The 4,986-nt window shown below is 44.5% G+C and overlaps 1 pseudogene; it reads right to left on the reverse strand.

Annotated features, from left to right (window-relative positions):
- Positions 1–273: 273 nt before the first annotated feature.
- Positions 274–407, reverse strand: LOC118726670 (annotated as a pseudogene).
- Positions 408–4,986: the final 4,579 nt, after the last annotated feature.

Genomic DNA, 4,986 nt, shown 5'->3' on the forward strand with positions numbered 1-4,986 from the left:
AAATATAACATTGTTGTCTTTTTTGACAAGGCACAAAGAAAAGGATTTCCTTAGATACTGTGGTTGTGCCCATGACTTTTTTTTTAAAAAAAGAAAGAGCATCAATATTTATTGAGTAGTATGGCTAGATACTTGGGCATATGGCTAGATACTTCAGTCATTACCATCACAACCCTAGCAAAGAGGCGAGGACTATGAGTTACAAGGAAGTGGGGGAGGCAGGCAGCAGGGCCATTTGGCCAGGCTGAGGCCTTTGATTTTTGCTGCTTTTCAGAAGCAAATTATGCAGTTAAGTTCCCCACCTTTGGGAAAATTGCAGGGGTCAGCACACCCAGGGTGCAACGAGTGAGCCTCACCTTGGGAAAACCACCTTTGTGATCCTGGTATCTCCCCTGCCAGGTAAGTAGCTTTTAAACCTGTTTTATATAAAACAGAAACATCGACGAGAGAAACATCAATAAGCTTCCTCCAGCACATAGCCCCGCTAGAGATGTACCCGCAACCAAGGTACATGCCCTTGACCGGAATCAAACCTGGGACCCTTCAGTCCTCAGGCCGACGCTCTATCCACTGAGCCAAACCGGCTAGGGCCCAAGCATCTTTTTACAAAGAGCAAAGAGGTCTGGATTGGAGGGTCTAACTCCGAAGCCCATGCTCTTCTGGCTGCGGGAGATCCAGGTCACCTGCTGGCTCGGACCTTGTCTCTGGCGATGCGGGAATGAGCAGCACAAAGACACGGAACCCTGCCCTTCGACTTCACATGATTCACACACATAACCAACCATAATCCAACTATGGCAGGTGGGAAACTGGTGTTCTTACTGATGTTTCACATTTTGAGATGACACGTGCACCTGAGGGCATGAGTTTGGAAGGAAATGCTACACTCCCAGCTATGAGTCTGCACAAGAGTTGGGTGACCTGGTGAATAATCAGCCCCATGGAGCCACACCCAGGCAAACTCATATCGTCTTGGGAGGATGGGAAATAAAAACAGAGGAAGTAGAAAAATCTGAATTAACAGCAAAGGTATCAGGCCTCCACAGGGTTATGTTACTGCAGCTTCCAAAATACTTTCCCACACATCATCTCGTTTGAGTCCCATGGAGTCCCTGGAGGCATAGAGAGCAGGTGCAGTATTACCCACATTTTACAGAGAAGGAAATTGTGAAGAGAAACCTACCACAGTCCCAGGAGCTTAGCAGGTTCTCAATGAACCCATCCATTCATTCATTCATTCGTTCATTCATTCATTCATTCCATATACCACCGATGCTCAATGACTATTTGATGAATAAGCATATGTGGCTAAGGGGCATGAAGTGACTCGTCCAATGTGACACTTAATAGTATAAGGAGCAGAGGAGACCCTTAAACTTGAGTTGTCTTGCTCTGCACTGCACTACACAGACTGCATCTGAAACTCCTTCATGAATTCATGCATCGCATGCCCAGGGACCTCATTCCCCCACTGCAAGCAAAAGAGATACTTCCAAATGTCTCCCAGTCCGGCAGCAAGTTCTTCAAATAAATGCTTCTGGTCCTAGAAACAATGAGATATTCTACCACTGAAAGGTCTTGCTACCTGCTCTGGCTGGTGTGGCTCAGCTGATGGTCAGCCTAAGCACTGAAGAGTCACCGTTTCGATTCCCAGTGAGGGCACATGCCCAGGTTGGGGGTTCCATACAAGAGGCAACCGATCTAGGTTTCATTTTGCATCAATGTTTATCTTTCTCTCTCTCCCTCTCCCTTCAAAAAAAAAAAAAAATCAATAAAGAAAGGTCTTGCTATTCAAGCAAGCTGTTTTCAGAAATCTGTGGCCTGAGCACAAAAATGCTCAAGAAAAACAGGGTGATTACCTTAGGATCTAGTGAATGATTTATGAGTAAGACATGCAGCCCCAATCTCTTTTTTGCTGCTCTCAGTGACATGAAGCTAATTCAAGGAAACAGGTGGACATTGTCTGTCCTGTGGTGGGGAAAACCCTGCTCTTCTATTACCAGGCAGTAAAATAAATAAATAAATATATATCTATTTATCTATATCTATCTATCTATATACCTATAAATAGATAGATAGATATAGATAGATAGATAGATAGATAGATAACTTCTCCCACTGAGCACATGAAGATGATTGATGTCTGTCATTGCTTTATTCCCTTGTCATCAGAAGAATATCAGTTCAGAAATCACACGCAGAAAATAGATCAGAATTTAAATGGGGGCGGAGGCATTGCCTTCACTTGGGGGCTCTCTCGCAGCTGAAGGTGCAGAAGCTCTTCCTACAGCCTCGTAGGGACACTGTCCGCGACTCCCCCTGCACCTGGCAGATGCTTCTGGTCCCTGGGCGGCAGAATCAGCTGGATCCGAGTCTCTTCCTCAAATCTGCCTTGGACAACCAGATTCCCGGCTGGATTCCAACCAGACCCAATCCTGAAGAGATGGCTGGTATAATCCCTGGGGGCAGACGTTTTCCTTAGGGCCAACTCTTCAAGGCCAGGCAGCATCTGCACGGGATGCCCTGGGCTTTGTAAAACACAAGAACTCAGATTTACCCCAGGGCCCAGGTTGGCTCTGAGCATTTGGTCATTTGAGCCAGCAGTCCAGCGAGCAGCTAAGGGTGCGGGGCTAACTGCTGGGGATGAGGGGGGATTTAGGCTGTGGCATTTACCCTTGGAAATATGCCCTCAGGGTGTTTATAATCCACAGGACAGTGAAATCACGTTGTGGTTATGACTATACACGTAAAAATGGTTAAGATAGTAAATTTTACATATGCACATTTTTTTAAAAATGCATGCAAATGAGTACCCTTCCATTCAACTTCATTTACTAAATCACTCTGCAAATCCATGAAATCAGGCTTAGTTTTTTTAAACAAATGGTAAGGAGAAAATAAAACAAAAACAAAGGCCTACCCCTTTTAAAAATTATTTTAGAAAGAGGAAGAGAGAGAGAGAGAGAGAGAGAGAAAGAGAGAGAGAGAGAGAGAGAGAAACTGATTTGTTGTTCCATTTATTTATAGGTTCATTGGTTGATTCTTGTATGTGCCCTGACCAGGGATCAAACCTACAACCTTAATCAAACCCATAATCTTGGCATATCAGGACAGCATTCTAACCAACTGAGCTGCTATCTTGCCAGGGCCCTACTCCATTTTTGTTTTGTTTTTTTTCTTTCTTCCTTTCTTTTTTAATATGTTTGTATTGATTTTTTTTTATTTAAATTTTATTTTATTTTATTTTGAGATAGAAATAGAAACATCGATGAGGGAGAAACATTAATCAACTGCCTCCTGCATAAGCCCACAACCGGGCATGTGCCTTGACAGGGAATCAAGCAGGTGCCTCTTGGGGCATGGGTGGACACTCAACCACTGAGCTACAGCATCGGGGCCCTACTCCGCCTTTTTAATGCACTCTGTCTGACAGAATCAAGGACAGCCACTGGGATTTTGGCAGATTAGGCCCACCCTCTCTGCAGAACAAAATTTAAAGTTCCTCCTACATTACCCAGCTCTCGAGATCATTCTCCTTATTATACAGCACTATTTTAAAAGAAAATATATTTGGCCGAAACCAGTTTGGCTCAGTGGATAGAGCGTCAGCCTGTGGACTGAAAGGTCCCAGGTTCGATTCCTGTCAAGGGCATATACGTTGGTTGGGGGCACATCCTCAGTGGGGGATGTGCAGGAGGCAGCTGGTCGATGTATCTCTCTCATTGATGTTTCTAGCTCTCTATCTCTCTCCCTCCCTCTCTGTGAAAAATCAATAAAATATTAAAAAAGAAAATATATTTGTAGGACACCAGAAAGGGAGCCATTTGTAAAGGACCAGAACAAATAAAAATTAACTGTGAGCTTGAGAACTATAGAGTTCTACTAACACCCTAGATCACATGTGTCAAACACAAGGCCCGCAGGCCAAATCCGTCCCGCCAGGCCTTGCAATGTGGCCCGCACCGCGCTGTCATCACTGCACTCCGCTGCATTTCCATCACAATGACAGTTTATGACTGTTCAGTAAACCATTCGGCCCGCGATTTAGGCTGGATTTTAGATTTTGGCCCCTTCTCTGATTGAGTTCGACACCCCTACAGATGATTATATATGTGGATTAGGCTTGCAATTATCTATATCCTTCTATTTTGAGCTGTGATACACCTGAGTCAGGATTGTGCCTTCGTCTTCCTATATCTGGTGACCAAATGAGGCCAAGAACATGTTAATGTACGGTTTGTTGAAGGCAGGTATGAATGTATCGATCCTCTCTCTCCCCATTTCCCCTTTCAAACACACACACACACACACACACACACACACACACACACACACCAGCCACGTTCACTAAACCCAGGGTGATTGAATGTCAGGAAGAGAGGGAGAGGGGGGAAATTCACTGAGAGCCCTTGAATATAGTGAGCCAAGGCGAATGAAACGAAACAGACATCCTAATAGCTTCTGCACACTCCAATGGCTAACGGGTCGTTGTTTCCAGGTTAGCTCACCAGTCACTAATTAACATCCAATCGTCTGGCCAAGTCACAGAGCAGATGCCTAACTCCCGCCAACTCAGAAAAAACAGGGAATGAGGCAAGTTCTGCACATTGAAGAAGTTTACTGATGGCAGGAAAGTAATCTTTTTGGTGCGTGAAAGGGACACCAGGCTGGATCTCAGTCCCTTATCCTGGTTTCCAGTTTGAGTCTGAGTGGACTGCAGGTCTGGAAAAAATGATTCTGTCCTCAGAGAGTCTGGAAAAATTATAAGTAGGAAACTTTTTATTTTTTATTTTTTACCCAAGAACAGGCAGAGCTCCACATTCCCATTCCCATCCAGAGGCCAACTGCTTCCTTCGTTGCAAGGGTTCTCCTCACTTACCTTGCTTGAGCCTCAATTTTGTCATCTGTAAAGTGGGAGAATAGTGCCCGCATCACATGGTGGTGGTTAGGATTGTATGAGTTAACATGGGAAAAGTAATTAGCACA

The sequence above is a fragment of the Pipistrellus kuhlii genome, unplaced genomic scaffold (assembly GCF_014108245.1).
Source record: "Pipistrellus kuhlii isolate mPipKuh1 unplaced genomic scaffold, mPipKuh1.p scaffold_m20_p_22, whole genome shotgun sequence".
In the NCBI taxonomy this organism is placed as follows: domain Eukaryota; kingdom Metazoa; phylum Chordata; class Mammalia; order Chiroptera; family Vespertilionidae; genus Pipistrellus; species Pipistrellus kuhlii.